This window comes from Mobula hypostoma, chromosome 1 (assembly GCF_963921235.1).
Source record: "Mobula hypostoma chromosome 1, sMobHyp1.1, whole genome shotgun sequence".
NCBI classification, from domain to species: Eukaryota; Metazoa; Chordata; class Chondrichthyes; order Myliobatiformes; family Myliobatidae; genus Mobula; species Mobula hypostoma.
In genome coordinates, this window is record NC_086097.1 from 92,785,066 (window position 1) to 92,808,756 (window position 23,691).

Genomic DNA, 23,691 nt, shown 5'->3' on the forward strand with positions numbered 1-23,691 from the left:
GTCTTATGGTCTTATGTGCTCGTCAGTCTTTAATACAATTCAAAGAGGTAAATAGAGTTCATATGTCTAAAGACAAGCTCTCTCATTTCTACGCAGATATTTTCCCTTACCATGATAGACGTACTAATTCATATGTTTTGGACATGTATGAGCCTTGAAAAATTTTGGAAAGATGTATTTCAAACTTTTTCTGCACTTTTCAATGTTAGTTTTAAGACCAATCCTTTGACTGCCTTGTTTGGTATTGTTGAGGATAGTGCTACAAAATTGAAGCCATCTAATTTGCGGGTATTGGCCTTTATGTCTCTAATGGTCAGGAGGGCGATTTTGCTCAAGTGGAAGGAGGCCGCCCCGCCCACTCATGTTCAATGGCTATCTGACGTTATAGAAACATAGAAAATAGGTGCAGGAGTAGGCCATTCGGCCCTTCGAGCCTGCACCGCCATTTATTATGATCATGGCTGATCATCCAACTCAGAACCCCGCCCCAGCCTTCCCTCCATACCCCCTGACCCCTGTACCCCTGACCTATGTTGTGCCTTGATCTAGAGAAGATTCATTGTTCGATTTCTGATTCTAAACATGATTTTCTAATGTTATGGGGACCCTTTCTGAGTTATTTTCATAATCTTTGAACTGTTATTAAAGTATGGATCTGAGCCATTATTATTATAATATTATATGGTAAGGTATTTCTTTTTTTCTTCTCTTTTAACCAACCGGCCCATTTTGGTAGTGGGGTAGTTTTATTTTAATAAAATACAATTATTTTAATTTATTTCATTTCATAATTCAATCTTTTTTTTCCTACATGATTGATTTGGAATATGAGATAATGTGATCATATTACTGTGATTTAAATGTAATGTAATTCATATTACTTACTTGTATCCTTATGAATTTTGTATTTGCATTTATGCAATTTTTATAATATTAATAAAAATATTGAGAGAAAAATCCACTGCATTTTAGGAATTTACATGCACTAATATAAAACATTCTTTAAATGCTAGAGCTTACTAAGCAGTAAGTGGTTTGTTAATCCATTAAAAACTTGCTCATACCTCTTGCATCAAAGACCAGGGTATAGAACCATGAGAACTGTATGTAAATACCTCATGTTCTGGAGATTGTGTTGGAGAAGGCCGCGAAACTACATAGCTCTGGTATTTGTATATTATTGTCATGTATACAGACATATGTTGAAAAACTTTTACTTTGTGATCCAAATAGATAATACAATTCATAATTACATCGAGGTAGTAAAAAGAAAACAGAATGCAGAAGGTAACGCTAAAGTTATAGATGTTAAAGTTAAAGTTAAAGTGCAGTGACAGATAAAGTGCAAAGACCATGAGGAAGTAGATTGGGAGATCAAGAATTCAACCTTGGGTGCACGGTAGTGTAGTGGCTAGCACAACACTTTACATTACCAACGACCCAGGTTCAATTCCCGCCACCACCTGTAACAAGTTTGTATGTATTCCTCATGACTATGTGGGTTTCCTCCCACAGTCCAAAGACATACTGGCTGGTCGGTTAATGGTCATTGTAAACCGTCCTGTGAATAGGCTAGGATTAAATTGGGGGATTGCTGGGCAGTGTGGCTGGAAGGTGTAGAAGGGACTATACCACGCTGTATCTCAATGAATGAAAAAAAACGCCTTTAGCATGAGAGTGTTATTCAGGAGTCAGATAACACTGGGATGGAAGCTGGCCTTGAGCCTGGTGGTTCAAGCCCTCAGGCTTTTTTTTAATCTTCTGCCCAAAGGCAGAGGGAAGAAGGGAGAATATGTGTGTGTTGCTTAAATTTCCAGCATCTGCAGATTTCCTCGTGTCTGTGTTTTTAATCTCTCTCCTCTGGTTCTTTTCCCAATATCATAAATCTCTGATTAGAAATACAATTTATGGATCACTGCTTCCCACTAATTCTATTAAAATTCATTAGAATTTTCAACACTATTAAATACCTTAGGTAATGGGGTGGAGATACCGAAGGAGATGTCAGGCAGTCCTTCCCTCCGCTAGCCTGCTGGTCACCCTTGGGTGAGGTGTAGCACGAGCTTAGCCCCCTCCCCCTCCCTCCTGATCAGGGTCACCCACATTGAGCAACTGGTACATATCACAAGTCCTGATTATGTGACCACTAGCACCAGGCAGACGGTCCCTGAAGCGTATTGATAATGGCTGGGGTCACCTGTCTTGTAAAACACAGAAGGCGGCAACGGCAAGCCAGTTCTGTAGAAAAACTTGCCAAGAACAATCATGGTCACGAAAAAACTATGACTGCCTATGTCATACAACATGGCACATAACAAACGATTACCCCTCCAAAGAAGAACTCTCAGGTGCCTCCAGTGAACTGAACAGTGTCTCTCAGTTCAGGCATCAGATCTATAAACCTCCTCACACTAAGCCCAGAATTAGACATAAAACACTAGCAAGGGCCTAAACCATGGTTCAGTAGCTCTAAAGTTTCCATACATCACAGAACAGTATGATTGGTAGTCGAGCTGCTAAAGCCTCAAATCTGGCTAGGCAGCTGGCTCACTGACAATTGCAGCCATTAGCATCCATTCATTCACAAAAGCATCGATCAAGTGGAAGCAGATCAGAAGGTTTCACAGCCTAGCCTGATCCCAACACCTAACTGTCCCGCAAAACAAGCTTTGTAGGAAAGACTGATGGCCTGTGATTGGGTTGAAAAGAAGCCTGGTTATTTTCCCTCTCCCCCACTCCCCCTGTCTGACCACAGGTGGAAGGCCCAACAACAACTTTGCCTTAAATTAGCTAACTCTGTACAGGTATGGGCCACCCAGTCTACATGGCTCAAAGTCAACACCAAGACATTGGAATACAACTTGTATTTTAAAGCAATTTATATCATGTCTTTTACAACCTCGGGATGTCACACAGTACTTAAAATCAATCCAGTACTTTTGAAGTACAGCCTCTACAGTAACAGAGGAAACGCAGCAGCCACATTCAGAGACCCTCAAAATAGTAATATGATGGACAACAATCAGATCTGGATAGGTTGATTGGGGAGAAACATCGGCCAGAGAACTGAAACTCCATTCTTCAAAGTCTACTCATCCAAGAGGTACACAAGATCTCAGCAGAATGCCTCATCTTGAAAATGGCATTTAAGGCCATACAGAACAAAGTGAGGTATCAATAGATTAGTACGTAGATCAGACAAATATCCAACTTGTGACAAGAGGTTTTCAACACAGGCAAGTGCAAGTCATTCACATTGGCTCCAAAAGGAATGGCTCAGAATACTTGTTCAATGATGAAAACTGTGAAACAGTGGCAGTCTAAGATCCCTGGACACAGATCATTAAAACATTTTTTAAAATGAAGTGCAGATTCCGGTGACGTCATCGTCCAGAATGGCAGCTTAAATCAACAGCTCCTCCGGAAACAAAAATATCTAAATTGATAAGGGGGGCAAGAATGGGAAAAAAGAATGGAGATTAAAAAAAGCATCACTGCAGAGCCTACGGAAGAGTGAGGTGCAACGTGCGGCTCTCCTACATGTGCACGTGGTGGCGAGGCTGACGCTGGGCCTCGTTCAAGTGAAGCAGCAAATATGATAAAAATTCTGGAAGAGATAAGGGAAGTCCAAAAAGATATAAAGCAGCAACTCAATGATATTAAGTCAGAGCCCGCCAACGTCAATCAGAAAATAGCAGTGGCAGAGACGCGAATTGAGAAGGTGGAAGATCGCGTGCAAAACGTGGAACAGATACTAAGTAAGATGATAAAAATATTAAATCAACAGGAAAGTAAATTCCTTCAGTTAGTCCTGACGAAGGGTCTCGGCCTGAAATGTCGACTGCGCCTCTTCCTATAGATGCTGCTTGGCCTGCTGCGTTCACCAGCAACTTTGATGTGTGTTGCAGGAAAGTAAATTGCTTGATCAGGAGGGAAGATTGTGACGGAAAAGTATCAGGATTTATAATGTTCCCAAAGGAACGGAGGGATTGTTGATTATGGAATTTGTAGAAAGCTGCTGCGGGACGCGCTGGAGATTCTCCTGACTATGGAGATTGAAATTGAGAGGGCACATCGTTCGCTCGTCCCACAGCCTCCTGAAGACAGAGAAAGTAAGCCGCGCTCCATAGTACTTAGATTCCTTCGATTCAACAGCAAGGCGGAGATTCTACAAAGGGCCTGGGGTAAGAAGAGGGTGTTTTGGAATGGGAAGTTGACAATTTCAATCATGATTACCCCCAGCGGTCCTACAGAAACGGAAGGAATATTCTGAAGCGAAACGAATATTAAAGCAAGAAAAGATTAAATTCCAAACCCCATACCCTGCTAAACTGAGAGTATTTTACGAAGGAGGGATACAGCTATATCAGAAAGTAGAAGAGGCAACTACAGACATGAACGACAGAGGACTGCCCGTTAGCATGGTCAAACCAAGGGAAAGTCTGGCTGAGCAGTTATCCCGATCTGCTGAGGAAATAGTAAGAGAACCGAGAAAGTGGGGGGGGGGGGGGGGGGAGAGGACAAGAGAAGGATATTAGAAAGAGACTGTGAGTTCTCCGAAGACAGCCCTCACTTCCTCCAGAAGAGCCATAAGGTTTGGCTAACTTTAAAAGTGCGGATAAACTAAACGGAAGCAAAAATAGATGGTGATAGACCTATCTCAAGAAATACATATTATAATGTGGATTTTATATTACTCAATTTTTTTTATTCATTCATTCACTCCTTTTCCCCCACCTAAATGAGAATATATATATGGAAAGAATACACAGGGAAATCATTCCTGTGTCTCCCCACTGATCTCCCTCCTGGCACTTATCATTGTAAGCGGAACAAGTGCTACACATGCCCTTACACTTCCTCCCTCACCACCATTCAGGGCCCCAGACAGTCCTTCCAGGTGAGGCGACACTTCACCTGTGAGTCGGCTGGGGTGATATACTGCATCCGGTGCTCCCGATGTGGCCTTCTATATATTGGCGAGACCCGACGCAGACTGGGAGATCGTTTTGCTAAACACCTACGCTCTGTCCGCCAGAGAAAGCAGGATCTCCCAGTGGCCACACATTTTAATTCCAATGGGCCATTCCCATTCTGACATGTCTCACCACAGCCTCCTCTACTGTAAAGATGAAGCCACACTCAGGTTGGAGGAACAACACCTTGTATTCTGTCTGGGTAGCGTAGCCTCCAACCTGATGGCATGAACATTGACTTCTCAAACTTCCGCTAATGCCCCACCTCCCCCTCGTACCCCATCCATTATTTATTTATATGCACACATTCTTTTTCTCTCTCTCTCTCCTTTTTCTCCCTCTGTCCCTCTGACTATACCCCTTGCCCATCCTCTGGCCTTTTCTCCCCCCCTCCCCCTTTTCTTTCTCCATAGGCCTCCTGTCCAATGATCCTCTCATATCCTTTTTGCCAATCAACTGTCCAGCTCTTGGCTCCATCCCTCCCCCTCCTGTCTTCTCCTATCATTTCGGATCTCCCCCTCCCCCTCCCACTTTCAAATCTCTTACTAGCTCTTCTTTCAGTTAGTCCTGACGAAGGATCTCGGCCCGAAACATCGACTGTACCCCTTCCTAGAGATGCTGCCTGTCCTGCTGCGTTCACCAGCAACTTTTATGTGTGTTGCTTGAAATTCCAGCATCTGCAGATTTCCTCGTGTTATAGATTTTTTTACTTACTTTTATAGGTACTGCAGCGGGGGCCCTCAACTCACAGGTAGGAGGGGCTATCCCCCACGGCTAGACATTTCCTCTAGCTCAACCCAGGGTCATCAACAGACCCCAGCCTTGGAATCACACCTTCGTTACCTTTTTTTTTATTATTCGTGTTTCTTGGCTCTTACTTGTTCAGGGCGTAGATCGATTAAGTTATATTCTGCAAATTTCAATGGCATACTAACAGATAAATACACATGGCTAAGGACAAAGTAAAATTCATTTCTTTTAATGTCAATGGGCTGTTAAATCCAATCAAACAAAGTTAAATTCTATCAAAAATGAAAAAAGAACAAACCCATGTAGTATATTCACAGGAAACTCACTTCAGTGATAATGAGCATGGAAAATTAAAGAGAATGGGTTTCACTAATTTGTTTTTCTCCTCATATAAATCAGGACATAGAAGAGGAGTTGCTATTTTCATCTCAAGCAAGCCAAATTTTGAAAAAGTATTCGAAATGGGAGATAAGGAGGGCAGATATGTTCTGGTAAGGGGGAATATAGACGGAAATCCAGTTACTTTATTGAATATATACGCACCCCCAGGAAGAGATATTAGTTTCTTCCAGAAAATTACTAATATTATGGTAACGGAAACAGAAGGTCTCTTGATATGTGGGGGAGATTTAAATTTACAATTACAACTAAAGTTAGACTCTTCCAATAGAAAAACTTATGAAACAAAGTCCTTACATAAGAAAGTTAACACTCTTTTTGAGGATGTTGGTCTAATTGATATATGGAGGGATCTTTTTCCCCAAACGAAGGGATTACACTCATTATTCTGCCCCCCCCCCCATTCCGTATATACAAGAATAGACTATTTCATAACATTTGGAAAAGATAAAGACAAAATAAACACCTGTGGAATTGGGACAATAGATGTAAGTGACCATGCACCTATATATTTATCTGTTGATTTTGACCTACAACCATAGAATACTATCTGGAAACTAAATTCAAGTCTACTCAATGATTCCTATTTTAAAGAACAAATTAAAAAAGAAATTGGTCTTTACTTAGAATTCAATGATAATGGGAGAGGTTTCACCTCCCATTCTATGGGATACTCTGAAGACCGTCTTAAGAGGGAAAATTATAGCGATATCTTCATATAAGAAAAAAAATAAGGGATAAAACATTAGAGGAATTACAAAATAAGCTGAAGGAACTAGAAAAAAAACACAAATTGAGTTTGGCACAGGATACACTAGAGGAAATTTTAAAAATTAGGAATAAAATTAATAGTTTGGCTACACAAGAAATTAGAAAAAATTTAATGTTTCTGAAACAGAGACACTATGAAAGTGGATCTAAATCTATGAAAATACTGGCGTGGAAACTGAAAAAAAGATAGCAGAAAATACAATTCATAGTATTAGGGATCCAAGAACAAAAGTGATTAAAAAATAAGGTAAGTGAAATTCAAGAAGCTTTTGAAATGTTTTACAAAACTCTATATTCCAAAAGTTCCAGGGGAAAGCATAACTGAAATTGACACCTTCCTGAATTCTTTAGAGTTACCCACTTTAAGTAAAGAACAAAATAGAACGATGACTGCTGACATAACTGAAGCTGAACCAAAAACTGCAATTAGTGTGCTTAAATTAAGCAAGTCACCAGGATCAGATGGATATACCGCAGAGTGGTATAAGGAATTTAGAAATGAGTTAATTCCTGTTTTGCTCCCCACACTGAACTGGACCCTAAGAAAGGAACAAATGCCACCTAGCTGGAAGGAGGTGATAATCTCAGCTATACCGAAAGAAGGCAAGGATAACATGGAATGTGAGTCCTTTAGACCAATAACTGTTCTTAATGTGGATTATAGAATATTTACCTCCATCATGGCCAAAGGATTAGAAGAGTTTCTACCCACACTGATACATAATGATCAGCCAGGTTTTATACAACAACGCCAAACACAGGACAATATACGAAGGACACTTCACATTATGGATCATATAAAAAAATGAAATTGAAGCAATAGTGATAAGTGTGGTCGCTGAAAAGGCATTTGATTCGGTTAATTGGAATTTTCTTTACAGAGTTTTACATAGATTCGGTCTACATGACACAATTATTAAAACTATACAGGCACTATATGACAATCCTACTGTTAGGATTAAAATCAATGGATATTTATCTAATAGTTTTACCCTAGAAAGGGGCACGAGACAGGGTTGTGCATGGTCACCGCTACTCTTTGCATTATATCTGGAACCATTAGCTCAATACATCAGACAAAATGAAGATATCAGGGGAATTGCTATTAAAGGGACAGAACATAAATTGGCCTATTACGCGGATGGCATTTTGATCTATCTAGGGCAACCAACATACTCTTTATCTAAATTGATGCAATCCTTTGAACAATATGGCCAATTATCAGGATACAAGATCAACATAGATAAAACCCAACTACTTTCATATAACTATAGCCCACCAAGAGAAATGGAAAGTAGATATCCCTGGGCATGGCAAACAGAGTCTGTCAAATATTTGGGCATCATTATGCCAAAAGATTTGACAAAATTATCAGAATGCAATTATCAGCCTATATATAAAAAAAATTAAGGAAGATATAACAAGATGGAACCTAATTCCTTTTCTTGGTCTGAGTTCAAGGATTGAATCTATTAAAATGAATACAAGTGTCCCCCGCTTTTCGAACGTTCGCTTTACGAAACCTCACTGTTACGAAAGACCCACATTAGTACCCTGTTTTCGCAAACAGAACGTGTTTTCACTGTTACGAAAAAAGCAGCGCGCAATAAAAATCAGCGCGCGATAAAAAGCAGCGTGCGCCCCAAGCAGCCGCTCCTCCCCCAGATTTGGAACTGCATTCTCGCCAGCATTGCTTAAACACATGCCTGTGAGCAGCCATTAGCAAGATGAGTTCTAAGGTATCGGAAAAGCCTGAAAGAGCTCGTAAGGGTGTTACACTTAGCGTAAAACTAGACATAATTAAGCCTTTTGATCGTGGTGAACGAAGTAAGGACGAAGTGAGTTTGGCTTGTGGAAGCTGACGAAGATGATATTGAAGAGGTTTTGGCATCCCATGACCAAGAACTGATAGATGAAGAGCAGATGCAATTGGAAGAGGAAAGGATAACAATCGAAACCGAATGAGAAATGATAAAGTACAACTTTAATTTTAAAAGGGTATGTAGGTTTAGGGGATATTTTCAGGATGGTTTGAGTGCTTACAAAGAACTGTATGATAGAAAAACACACGAGGCTCAGCAGTCAAGCAAGTTTTCCACATCAGCCACAGCAGACGACAAACCTCGACCTTCGACATCGAAGCGGGCAGAGATAGAAGATGAGCTGCCTGCTCTAATGGAAACAGACGACAATGAGATGACACCCCAGTGTCCCACTACCCCAACACCCAGGCCACGGACAGATACCAATTCGTGGAGAATGCAGCGGTAGCCGGGAGACACACAGCACATCTTTAAGAAAAAAGCCGAAATAAACATGCTAATTAATTAGGTGCCGCCCGACATGTAATTGTCGGCCAAGATCAGAGGCGATGCAATCGGCAATCCGCACTGATCCGGGCCGACAATTACGTGTTGGGCGGCACCTAATTAATTAGCTTGTTTATTTCGGCTTTTTTCTAAAAGATGTGCTGTGTGCCTCCCGGCTACCGCTGGACCCCTGCATGCTTCGTGGCAATGTATCAGGTCATTGCCTGGAGGGTGGGGGCCACTGCACCACCCAAACTCCGACTCAGCCTAACACACGATCATCAGTGTGCTCGGCGCTGTCCCAATTCCGGTAAGTGATACTACACTGCACATACATTATTTCTACTTTATATAGGCTGTGTATTTTTATGCGTTATTTGGTATGATTTGGCAGCTTCATAGCTTAAAGGTTACTGGAGAGAGTGTTATTGCCAACAGCGCTTGCGTGAGATTTTCTGCCGACGGCGCTTGCGTCGTGTTTCTACGAACAGCGCTTGCTTGAGATCTTCACTACAGAGAATAGTTCAGTAATGATTGTGGAAAAGTATTTCTACTTTATATAAGCTGTGTATTTATCATATCATTCCTGCTTTTACTAAATGTTACTGTTATTTTAGGTTTTATGTGTTATTTGGCATGATTTGGTAGGTTATTTTTGGGTCTGCGAACGCTCACAAAATTTTCCCATATAAATAAATGGTAATTGCTTCTTCGCTTTACGACATTCTGGCTTACCAACTGTTTCATAGGAACGCTCTACCTTCGGATGGCGGGGAACACCTGTATACTGCCCAGATTACTATATCTCTTTCTGACCCTACCAATAGAGATTAACCAAAATTAATTCAATGAATGGAACAAGATGCTATCAAGATATATACAGCAAGGTAAAATGCCTAGAGTTTGTCTCAAAACTTTGCAATTGGCCAAGGAAAAGGGGGGATGGGGCCTGTCTTCACTTAGAGATTACTATTTTGCAGCACAGTTGACAGCTGTGATATGCTGGTGCAATCCATCATATGACGCTCTATGGAAAAACATTGAGGAGAGGATATTTTCCATCCCCATGCTGGCAATTTTGGCTGATAACAACCTACAAAGTTACATAAATACTATTGATAACCCATGGGTGAAATGGACTCTTAAAATATGGAAAACTATTATAAAAGAATATAAACTAGAGAGAGAGACATTGCAATTCTTAAATGGTGTGCACATGACTCGGATTTTACGCCGAACAAACTGGATGCTAGATTTAAGGACTGGACAGCTAAAGAAATAACAGCTATTTTCAATATAATGACAGAAGGAACACTGTTCAGTTTTGAAATGCTCAAAGAGAAACACTTACTAGAAAAACAAGACTTCTATCGATATTTACAGATGCGACAGTATGTTAATAGGACGGTTAAAAATGTAACCAAGGCATGTTTGATCGAGCTATTTAGAAAAACATATAATTCAGACAACGGTAGGAGAATAATTTCAAGCATGTATAAGGGTTTGTCAAATCTTAAAACACATTCGACTTCATACATTAAAACAAAATGGGAGAAGGAAGGAGGGATAATAATATCTGAGGAAGAATGGGCAATAATATGGAGGTATCAATGGAAGTGTACCAGTTCACAGAAATGGAGGGAGTTTGGATGGAAAAACTTGATAGGATATTTTACTACACCCTCTCAGAAACCCCATTATGATAGTAACCCCCCTGTTTGCTGGAGAAATTGTGGAAATCAAAATGCAAACCATTATCATATTTTCTGGGAATGCCCCGTTATCAAAGACTATTGCAGTGGGATATGATTGAGTGAGTTTTTTTGGGTAGGCGATTTGTTTACACTTAAATGACTTTGGCCACTAGACTTCTATTTGACAAAGTACTGTGGATTGAGTCCACAACAGTGCGTTTCCTAAAAAGGTGCAAATACCAGATGCTTCTGGCGCCGTAGTTTGACCTGATGCTGTAGTTTCGAAGACAGTATTATCTATACATTATAAATATTAATTGTCTTCTATGTTAGCACAGGAAATGCCAAATAAATGTATCGTAGACTTAACTTGCATTCCTAAAGGCTGTGGATACCAACCCAGACATGTTGGCATCGGAAGGAAAGGATGGTATGATATTTTGTATGTAGCTTTAATAGTGCCCTACAAGACATCCTTAAATGTGAAATACCCTTAGAGAGTAAGACCATATATTTTGGGTATATACCTCAAGAATGGTTGAAAAGAGATAAATATTTAATGAATAAACTGCTAGTGGCTGGTAAAAAGACCCTTACCAGGAAATGGTTATCACAGGAGAGCCCAACTTTAAATGTATGGATGGAAATTACAATGGACATTTACTATATGGAGAAGATAATAGCATTTGTTAATCATAAGTTGGAACAATTTGATTCATACTGGAAAAATGGTTTAACTACATAACACCTCATAGGCCTGATTTTATTTTCACAAGTCAATGAATATGTTGTAAAAAAAAATCACTCCCTACTTTGTACATACTTTTCTTCTTTTGATTGTTCTTTATTTTCTCTCCTTTCTTCAAGTGTATACCTCAGATAAATATTATGTGGAAATTTGTGACAAATGTGACTATATGATTATATATATATGTATAGAATCTGAAATGCATCTTATGGAAATGTTTGTTTGATGATGAACTTCAATAAAAAATAAATCACAAAATAAAAGCACAAATAATCAAAATGGAGTTTGCGGGATTGGGTATTGCTGGCAAGGCTAAATCTCCATCCCTAATTACCCTGGACAGGCACCTTCTGGAATTACTGCCGTTCTTGAGGTTTAATGGGAAGCAAAAGTAGATCAGAAAGACCTGAGAGATGGGTGAATGATGCAGGTTCATTTTTGGACAGCTAAGTGTTGGATAACCTCAAGTTTATGAAGTTAACTTGAGGAAAACTGGGCTGAAATGTACTGAAATAATCAAGACCAAGCTAATAAATTACAATAAGATTTTCAGCAGCCAGGACGATACATGGAGTTAGGCAGTTACAGACGTGGAAATAAGTAAACAAGAGATTCTGCAAATACTGGAAATCCAAAGCAACACACACAAAATATGAGATGAACTCAGCAGGTCAGGCTGCATATGTGAAAATAATTAGTCAAGGTTTCGGGCTCAGGACCGGAAAGGAAGGGGGAGATGCCAGAGGGTGGAGGGTGAAGGAGGATAAACTCAAAAGGTAATAGGTGAAGCCAGGTGGGTGGGAAAGGGCGAAGTATTTCTCACAGTGTTGATAGGCAGATCATTACATCAGCTATATTGCTGCAGGTCCTGAGATGAGACAGTCTTTCCTATAGGAAATTAGTGAAATGGATATGTATTGTCAGAGTCACCATAACAGATGCTATCTTTTTTATTCTGCATTATTTATTTTAAGGGATTTGGAACTGGCATGTCTGAATCATTACTGACGATAATGCCCACAACATAACTAACATATATCCACTTTTGTTTCATCTCAAGAGAGGGTATGGGAGTAGAAGCAAACCATACACACTTCCTTATAACTATAGACGCAAACTGGTGAGACCATATCAGGTTTATCATGAGCAGCTCTGGCCACTTATTTTAGAAAGGTTATTTAGTAGTTGAGGCTGATTTACCAGAATGACACCTTACCAAAATAGTTGAATAACAAGGTGAGAACACAAAATGTACAACACAAATCTATAATTTATAGCTTTTTTGTTTACACAAAGTTCCCCTAATCACTTACAGAGCAACCACTTTTTAAGCACATAGGGAGTGCAACTTAGATTAACATAACAGTAATTCGGGTCATTGGATCTGGATGACAAACAGAGAACAAACAATTCACAATTCCATTGTACTTTAATACAGCAATGTATCTCAAAGCATTTCAGAGAAGTGCATCCAAATAAGAATGATGCCAAGCCACAAAACTGATGTCATGCTGCGTAAATTAACAAGTGGCTTCAAGATGAGAGAAGTGATATTGAAGCAGAGAGATTTACGGAGGGAATTCCAAAGCTCAGGAAGGACCAAGCCAACTGTAAAAGCAGAGTGACTAAATTCTGCAATGACCAACGACCCAGAAGTGGAAGCACAGCTGAAGATTACAGATACTTTGAGCAGACAACGATTTGAAAGCAAAGATGTGAATTTAAAATACAGTTAACATACATAAAAGTTGCTGGTGAATGCAGCTGGCCAGGCAGCATCTCTAAGAAGAGGTACAGTCGACGTTTCGGGCCGAGACCCTTCGTCAGGACTAACTGAAAGAAGAGCTAGTAAGAGATTTGAAACCAGCATCTGCAGATTTCCTCATGTTTGCATTTTTAATATACAGTTAGTGCTTAATGGGAAGCAAAAGTAGATCAGAAAGATCAAAAGATAGGTGAGTGGTGCAGGTTCATTCTTGGGCAGCAAAGTGTAGGATAACCTCAAGTTTATGACGATAACGTTGAGGAAAACAGGGCTGGAATGCACTGGAATAATCAAAACTAAGCTAACAAAATGACAAAAGATTTTCAGCAGCCAGAACGATACAAGGATAGAGTTAAGCAGTTAGAGACGTGGAAATAAGTAAACAAGAGATTCTGCAGATACTGGAAATCCAAAACAACACACACAAAATGCTACATGAATTCAGCAGATCAGGCAGCATCTATGAAAATGAATAAACAGTTAAGATTTCAGGCTGAGATCCTTCAGCAGGACCAGAAAGGAAGGGGAAAGATACCAGAATTAAAAGGTGGGGGGAGGGGAAGGAGGGCAAGCTAGAAGGTGATAGGTGAAGCCAGGTGAGCAAAAAAGGACCAAGCATTTTAATTCCTATCCCCATTCCCGGTCCAACATTGAATATTTACTCTTTTCCATCTAGATATTGCCTGATCTGCTGAGTTCATCCAGCATTGTGTGTGTGTGTGTGTGTGTGTGTGTGTGTGTGTGTGTGTGTATGTGTGTGTGGCTTGGATTTCCAGCATCTGTAGATTTTCTCCTGTTCGTGGCAGTTTTAAAGGCAAGATTGATAGAATATTGATAAGAAAAATTCAGGAATATTAAGGAAAATGCAGGTATATTGCTCAAGTCGTAGGTCAGCATCATTGCAATGAATGGCAAAACATGCTAAATTACCTACTCTTCTGATTGCTATTCCTCAGTACTGCACTTGAGTGTCAGCCTGAATTATGTACTCTAGTCTCAGGAGTAGCACTTGAATTCCTAACCTTTATGAGTCTAAATTAAAATTATAACCACTTGGCCACATTTGACAGCTAGTTCTATGTAATTGTCAGAGAAATTTTCATTCAGTGATGGAATAGACTGAGGCACCTGTTGTCCCATGTCATTATACTGTATTACATTGAAAAGCTTTGTGATAATGGCCATCTGGGATAAGCCACTTTGATTTGAAATTACTGAATCGGGAAACTAACTCAGGGGTTCCCAATCTGGTTAATGGCAGGGGTCCATGACATTGGAAAGGTTGGGAACTCCTGCTCTAACTTATCAATTGCTCACAACCTCAAAGGGGAACCTAAATGTGGTCAATTATTCGGCTAGGAAAGAAATGAAAACCTCATAACCACACAAATACATCCATCTTTCAACAGATCTACCACCAGCGTTCACCCAGCAGGATCAAGCAGCAAGGCCCTGTTTCTTCATTCGTGCTTCCATCCACGCACCTTCTCAATATAGAGCGTTGGCTTTCATCCCCACACTCCTCCCTTGCCTTCCTCCAGGTCCTGCACGTTCACTCACCTTTCCCCAACCAGTGTCATTAGCGCTCTTCTCCCGTGTCAAAAGCTGTATCTCAAAGCATGTGATAATAATAAACCAAACCACTGCAGTGCCTTTTCTCTTTGTCTCCCCTCCCTCCTCCCACCTTTTGCCCCGCTACGCCCCGTACCGTACGTTCTCCTCGCCCCTGCCCCACCATCACTCACTCTCACGCTGCACGATCAGACTCCGGGACGCACACCGACAATCACTTCCGTCCTGCTTCGCGTCACACCAATAACTGTCCCCACAACGCGCCGCGCATAGACCCTATTCTCAGCTGTGTGTCAGTAACTTCGTCCCCTGAACTTCCGTCCGTAAATCGTTCCCATGGCGCGGCCGACGCTAACGACTTCCAAGTGTGCCAAACAAAATAGCACAGAGGAGTAATGTGAAAGAAATCATTGTTAAGTTGCTTTGGAAAAGAAAGAAATGTTCCTACATAAGGAATCTCAGTAGCGAAATGAAGTACAGCCCGAGGTATAAAACTAAGTTTACTTTTAAAGATGCAAACACGAGGAAATCTGCAGATGCTGGAAATTCAAGCGTGTCGCTTACTTTTAAAGGTATAACTTTTCAACGTTAAATCACTAATAATGTAAACAGCTAAAGGACCAGGCTCCCGATTGTAGTTGAAGATAAACCCTTGGTGAGAAATTATCGTTTTGGAAAGTTAACTAGCGGGTTGTCCCGCAGGTGGCTCGAAGGAAAGAGTTCAGTGTGTTGTTTCCATCACAACGACGCCGTGTGCTGGAATTGTTTCCCGAATGCTCGTTGTTGCAACTCAAAAAAAGTGACCGGGAACATCGTCAATTATGAACAGAGTTCTCCGTGGCTGCTGCCCAAGGCGTTATCAGAAGGAATTACCACGCTGTTTATGCGATGCTGTCACGTTTATCGTACCGACTAATAATGAGCCCATTGTAGAGCGTAAGTTTAGGAGGGCTGAAAAGTTTTCCTCCGCAGCTGTCGCTCGACACGCTGCAGTTTGTTTGTCCTTATAAAACATGCCGTGGAAGTGCAAATAGCCGAGTATTAAGTTAGCATTGTGGGGTTTTCGATCACCTGCTGCAAGTCAACATCATCTTTCACAGTACTGTAGTATTATCTAAGCTGAACAAAACACATTCCGAACAAATTTATAAGCCCATTTCCAAGAGGGTGACGTGTTATGGAATATCCAATTGTGCAATCGATATAAACACGCGAGATTCTGGAGATGCTGGAAATCCAGAGCAACGCACATAAAATGCTGGAGGAATTACACAGGTCAGGCAGCATCATAGCAAGGAATCGAGTCGACGTTTCGGGTGGAGACTAATAATTACATCGGACAGACTAGAACTCACCGAGTTCCCGATGGAAATTTGCAAGAAGCAGTCAAGATACGCAGCAGGCCAGGCAGCATCTCTAGGAAGAGGTACAGTCAACGTTTCGGGCCGAGACCCTTCCTCAGGACTAACTGAAGGAAGAGCTAGTAAGAGATTTAAGAGGGGGAGGGGGAGATCCAAAATGATAGGAGAAGACAGGAGGGGGAGGGATGGAGCCAAGAGCTGGACAGGTGATTGGCAAAAGGGATATGAGAGGATCATGGGACAGGAGGCCTAGGGAGAAAGAAAAGGGGGAAGGGGGAAAAACCCAGAGGATGGGCAAGGGGTATAGTCTGAGAGAGAAAAAGGAGAGAGTGAGAAAGAATGAATGTGTGTATATACATGAATAACAGATGAGTTATGAGGGGGAGGAGGGGCATTAGCGGAAGTTAGAGAAGTCAATGTCCATGCCATCAGGTTGGAGGCTACCCAGACGGAATATAAGGTGTTGCTCCTGCAACCTGAGTGTGGCTTCATCTTTACAGTAGAGGAGGCCGTGGATAGACGTGTCAGATTGGGAATGGGATGTGGAATTAAAATGTGTGGCCACTGGGAGATCCTGCTTTCTCTGGCGGACAGAGCGTAGGTGTTCAGCAAAACGATCTCCCAGTCTGCGTCGGGTCTCGCCAATATATAAAAGGCCACATCGGGAGCACCGGACGCAGTATATCACCCCAGCCGACTCACAGGTGAAGTGTCCCCTCACCTGAAAGGACTGTATGGGGCCCTGAATGGTGGTAAGGGAGGAAGTGTAAGGGCATGTGTAGCACTTGTTCCGCTTACAAGGATAAGTGCCAGGAGGGAGATCAGTGGGGAGGGATGGGAGGGACGAATGGACAAGGGAGTCGCGTAGGGAGCGATCCCTGCGGAATGCCGAGAGAGGGGGGGAGGGAAAGATGTGCTTACTGGTGGGATCCCGTTGGAGGTGGCAGAAGTTACGGAGAATAATATGTTGGACCCGGAGACTGGTGGGGTGGTAGGTGAGGACCAGGGGAACCCTATTCCTAGTGGGGCGGTGGGAGGATGGAGTGAGAGCAGATGTGCGTGAAATGGGGGAGATGCGTTTGAGAGCAGAGTTGATGATGCAGGAAGGGAAGCCCCTTTCTTTAAAAAAGGAGGACATCTCCCTCGTCCTGGAATGAAAAGCCTCATCCTGAGAGCAGATGTGGCGGAGACAGAGGAATTGCGAGAAGGGGATGGCATTTTTGGAAGAGACAGGGTGGGAAGAGGAATAGTCCAGATAGCTGTGAGAGTCAGTAGGCTTATAGTAGACATCAGTAGATAAGCTGTCTCCACAGATAAACAGAAAGATCTAGAAAGGGGAGGGAGGTGTTGGAAATGGACCAGGTTGACTTCGTTAACTTTGTCCTGTACGCATGCTGAGCTCGTTGACTTCATTAACTTTGAGTCCACCAGAGAAAGCAGGATCTCCTAGTGGCCACATATTTTAATTCCACATCCCATTCCCATTCTGATATGTCTATCCACGGCCTCCTCTACTGTAAAGATGAAGCCACACTCAGGTTGGAGGAACCACACCTTATATTCCGTCTGGGTAGCCTCCAACCTGATGGCATGAACATCGACTTCTCTAACTTCCACTAATGCCCCACCTCACCCTCTTAACCCATCTGTTATTTATGTATATACACACATTCTTTCTCTCTCTCTCCTTTTTCTCCCTCTGTCCCTCTGACTATACCCCTTGCCCATCCTCTGGGTTTTCCCCCCCTCCCCCTTTTCCATCTCCCTGGGCCTCCAGTCCCATGATCCTCTCATATCCCTTTTGCCAATCACCTGTCCAGCTCTTGGCTCCATCCCTCCCCTTCCTGTTTTCTCCTATCATTTTGGATCTCTCCCTCCCCCTCCCACTTTCAAATCTCTTACTAGCTCTTCCTTCAGTTAGTCCTGACGAAGGGTCTCGGCCTGAAACGTCGACTGGACCTCTTCCTAGAGATGCTGCCTGGCCTGCTGCGTTCACTAGCAACTTTGATGTGTGTTGCTTGAATTTCCAGCATCTGCAGAATTCCTTGTGTTTGCGTTTTTAAAGATATTCGCTGAACTAGCAGACCACTGTTCAGTGAATCAGTGATTCCATCCTGTTTGCTTAATGCATGAACCAATAAATACTGTAGCTTGATTTAATCGATCCCAACACATTCAAAACCACAGTGCCAGCAGTGAAGTGTGTTCAAATTAAAACAGAAAATGCTGGAAATACTCAGTGAGTTGGGCATATTCTGGGGGGAAGGCCTCAAATGGAATTATCAGAATTTAAGATCCTTTTGGTGAATCCTCCGGTATTCAGTCACAAAAGAACGAATTCCCACTCGGATTTGCAGTAGCACCGACACTGAACCTGAAGCAGAGCCAAGTGGAAGTGGTGTACGGGGGCTGAGGTCCTATAGGTGGCTGATCCAATACTGAATCATGTGGATGAATGGCCACATTCCGCTTCATCCGAGCCATGGAGGAATCGTGGGTCTCCGTTGACAAAACTGGTCCCTTTTAGGATCATTGGTAACCAGCACTTATCAGCAATCCATGTGACAATTAATAAGTAACTAATAACCATAGTGGAGACAGACAACTAACTGGACTCTATGCCTATCCAAGTGGTGGATGAGTTCATGTGCCGGGTCCTTTCCCAGCTGTATCCCTTTATGACTCTACCCCATGTGGGAAATCAATGGTAGCAAGTCCCTAACTTCGACTCCCATCCTGAATAAGTACAGTAATGTGCTGGAGGAACTCAGCAGGCCGGGCAGCATCTAGAAAAAGATCACAGTGGACGTTTCGGGCCGAAGCCCTCTCGCAGGACTGGGGAAAAACGCTGAGGAGTAGATTTGCAAGGTGGGGAGAGGGGAGAGAGAAACGCCAGGTGATGGGTGAAACCTGGAGGGGGAGGAATGAAGTAAAGAGCTGGGAAGTTGATTGGTGAAAGAGACAGAAGGCCATGGAAGAAAGAAAAGGGGGAGGAGCACCAGAGGGAGGCGATGGGCAGGCAAGGAGATAAGGTGAGAGAGGGAAAAGGGGAAGGGGAATGGTGAAGGGTGGGGGGGTCATAACCAAAGTTTGAGAAATCAATGTTCAAGCTATCAGGTTGAAAGCTACCCAGGTGGAACATAAGGTGTTGTTCCTCCAACCTAAGTGTGGCCTCATCATGATGGTGAAGGAGGCCATGGATGGATATATAGGAATGGGAAGTGGAATTAAAATGCGCAGTCACTGGGAGATCCTGCTTATTCTGGCAGACAGAGCGTAGATGCTCGGCGAAGTGGTCTCTCAACCTATGTCGGGTCTCACCGACATACAGGAGGCAACACCAGGAGCACCGAACACAGTAAATGACCCCAACAGACTCACAGGTGAAATGTCCTGCCAAAGGGTTTTGGCTCATAACATTGACTGTGCTTTTTCCATAGATGCTGCCTGGCCTGCTGAGTTCCTCCAGCATTTTGTGTGTGTTACTCGGATTTCCAGCATCTGCAGATTTTCTCTTGCTGGTGAATAAATAGTTCAGGTCTCTAACACTGATCCATTTGGGATTCAGTAAATGACTGGTCCCTCCACAGTGCCGTCTATGAGGATCAGTTCATCAGTAGTTTCGAACACATTTAAAGGTGAGTTAGTAAATAAATCCTAAAAAGTCAGGAGGTCATGTTGCAACTTTATAAAACTCTGGATAGGCCACGTCTGGAGTATTGCACACAGTTCTAGTCACCCCACTATAGGATGGATGTTGAGTCTTTGGAGAGGATGTAGAAGAGGTTTACCAGGATGCTACCTGGCTTAGAGGGCGTGTGCTATCACGAAAGGCAGGATGTTTTCTCTGGAGGCTGAAGGGAGATCTGATAGAGGCTTATAAGATTACGAGTGGACTGAGAGTATCTGTTTCCCAGGGTTGAAATGTCTAATACCAGAGGGCATTGAAGGTGAGAGGAGGTAGGTTCAGGGGGGATTTGAGGGGTGAGTTGTTTAACTCGGGAGTTGTGGGTGCCTGGAATGCACTGTCCGGTACAGTGCTAAAGACATTGGAGGCTTTTAAGAGATGTTTGAATAGGCACATGGACACAAGGAAGAAAGAGGGATTTGGATATGGTGTCAGTAGGAGGGAATAGTGTTTGGGTGTGTTTGATTTGCTTTTTAGATGGTTCAGCACAACACTGTGGGCCGAATGGCCTGTTCCTGTGCTGTACTCTTCTGTAGTCTCTAACAGTGGTTCATTTAAAGACTCTTTAGTAAGTACATCCTAAAATAAGTTCATGTAAGGATCAGTTAGTGTTGTTCAGATCAGTTGGATGGCGAAAATGCTAGTAACACAATTGTGAATTGACATTTTCTGTACTGTGGTGTAATAGTTTCTCTATGATTCATTCCTCTATCAAATCTCCCCTCATTCTGCAATGCTCCAGGGCATAAATTCCTAACCTTATTCAACTTTTCCCTATAACTCAGGTCCTCAGTCCCAGCAAAATCCTTGTGAAGTTTCTCCAACTCCTTCAATATTATTGATTATCCTGAGCATCATTTTCCTTCCATTCTCAAAAACTGCTTCCTACAGTCCCACTCCTTCTGCACTCTTACACTTCTTTTCTTCACTTCTGTCCGGCATCTCCCTCTACACTAACTTCCATCTTCATGCCTCATTCTCTTTGTCCCCTCCCTCTTTTATAGTTGCCCCATCTCCCTCTGGTTGTTCCTTCAATGGGGTCCACTTTCTGCTCTAATCTGTCCTCTGTATTCACCTCCCTTATTTCCCCACAGGTTTTTCCAAGTCTAACTCCCATGTTTCATCCCTTTTCTACGTGCATCTGCCCACCATTTCCTCCATGCTTCATTTGCCTCTTTCTTCTTCTTACTCTGTTCCTCTACCCTCTAACTATAACCTTTTTTTCTCACTGTACCTCTATCTGTCCCCTCTACCCTCTGCACTCTCTACTGTACCCTTTCTGCATTCTCTCCCTCCCTTACTCTATATTCTGTCTTTTTCCTCTGCACTCTCTACCTCTCTTCTCCCTCTGCACTCAATCTCTCTTTCCTTACTGTGGTCTCTACCTTCCCCTTCCTTCCCCTGCACTCTACTCCTCCCATCCTTCCATTACATTCTCTTCCTCTCCCCTTTAACTACACTCTGTCCCTCCTGACCACTTGTTTTGCGCCCCCTCCCGTTTCCTCTTCCTCTGTTTGCTCTTATTCCAACCCCTTCCTTTCTGCTCTCTCCCTCCACCTCCTCTGCACTCTCTCCCTCCTCAGGGTCCAGAGCAGAAGCCAAATCAATACACACACAAAATGCTGGAGGAACTCAGCAGGTCAGGCAGCATCTGTGGAAAAGAGTAAATAGTCGACATTTCGGGCCGAAACTCTTCTTCAGGACTGAGAAGGAAGGGGGAGGATGCCAGACTGAAAAGGTGTTGGGTCGGGAAAGAGGCTAGCTGGAAGGTGGTAGGTGAAGCCAGCTGGGAGGGAGAAGTCAAGCCATCTGCCCTCATCTCTGGATAACAACAACTATGTCACACTCTTAATTATTGACAGCTCTGCCTTCAATACCACAACCCCAAACACACTCAGAACCTCTGAGCCTCAGACTCTGCACCTCCCTTTGCAACTGGGTTCTTGATTTCCTGACCGACAGACCATAGTTAGTAAGGACAGGCAACTACACTCCTCCACAGTTACTGTCAACACCAGTATCCTGTAAGGCTGCGTCCTTTGCCCCTTACTATACTCCCTGTACACGAACAACTGAGTGACCAGATTCTGCTCAAACTCCATTTGTGGGTTTGTATACGACGTCACCAAAGTGGGCCCCATCTCTAACGGCGAGACAGAGTACAGGAAGGAGATACAGAGCTTAGTGTTATAGAAACAACCTTCCACTCAATGTGAACTAAACGAAAGAGCTGGTCATTGACTTCAGGGAATGGGATGCAGTACACAACCCTATCTGTACAATGGCACTGAGGTGGAGATGGTTGATTGCTTCAAGTTCCTAGGTGCAAAAATCATCAAGAATTTGTCTTGCTCCAACTGTGTAGACACTATAACCAAAAGTACTACTTAAACCCAACTTTGTCTTTGACAGCTTCCTCAGAAGACTGAGGAAATCCAGCATGTCCCTGAAGCCTCTAATACCATCATTCCAAATAAACTGATTCCTAAGCTCCGGAACCTAGGCCTTAGTGCTCAGATTTGCAGCTGGATCTTCAACTTCCCCACAGACAGGACCCAGGCTGTAAAAATAGGGGACAAGCTCTCCTCTACAATCACTCTGAGCACTGGTGCCCCACAAGGCTGTGTACTCAGCCCCCTGCTGTACTCACTGTACACCCATGATTGTGTAGCCAAGTTTCCATCAAACTCAATACATAAGTTTGCTGATGACACCACAATTTTAGGCCGTATCTCGGGTAATGATGAATTTAAGTACAGAGAGGAAATTAAGAACCTGGTGGCATGGTGCGAAGACAATAACCTATCCCTCAATGTCAGCAAGACGAAAGAATTGGTTGTTGACTTCAGAAGGAGTAGCAGACCACACGACCCCATTTACATCGGTGGTATGCAAGTGGACCAGGTCAAAAGCTTTAAGTTCCTCGGGGTCAATATCACAAATGACCTGACTTGGTCCAACCAAGCAGAGTCCACTGCCAAGAAGGCCCACCAGCGCCTTTACTTCCTGAGGAAGCTAAGGAATTTTGGCCTGTCCCCTAAAACCCTCACTCATTTTTATAGAAGCACTGTAGAAAGCATTCTTCTGGGGTGCATCACAACCTGGTACGGAAGTTGTCCTGTCCAAGACCGGAAGAAGTCGTGAACACGGCGTAGCACATCACACAAACCAATCTTCCATCCTTGGACTCACTTTACACCGCACGCTGTTGGAGCAATGCTGCCAGGATAATCAAGGACACGACCCACCCAGCCAACACACTTTTCGTCCCTCTTCCCTCCAGGAGAAGGCTCAGGAGCTTGAAGACTTGTACGGCCAGATTTGGGAACAGCTTCTTTCCAACTGTGATAAGACTGCTGAATGGATCCTGACCCGGATCTGGGCCGTACCCTCCAAATATCTGGACCTGCCTCCGTTTTTTTAGCACTACCTTACTTTCCCTTTTCTATTTTCTATTTATGATTTATAATTTAAATTTTTAATATTTACTATTGATTTGTACTCCAGGGAGCACGAAGAGCAGAATCAAATATTGCTGTGATGATTGCACGCTCTAGTATCAATTGTTTAGCGACAATAAAGTATAAAGTATGAAAAAGTATGATACTCGCTATCTTTTTACAGCTGTGCCATATGAAGCATCCTTTCTGGGTGCATT

At 42.7% G+C, this 23,691-nt stretch overlaps 1 protein-coding gene across 2 annotated transcripts in view; it reads right to left on the reverse strand.

The window, feature by feature from the left end:
- rpap1 (RNA polymerase II associated protein 1) overlaps positions 1-15,190 on the reverse strand; it is a 174,932-nt gene extending 159,742 nt beyond the window's left edge. Inside the window, exon 1 of one of the 2 annotated variants that reach the window (XM_063052697.1) lies at positions 15,158-15,190. The gene's annotated coding sequence lies outside the window, so the exon portion shown is untranslated. Of the gene's footprint in view, positions 1-15,120 lie in introns of both variants that reach the window. The other variant, XM_063052706.1, reaches the window with a different exon arrangement.
- Between the last annotated feature and the right edge of the window lie 8,501 nt (positions 15,191-23,691).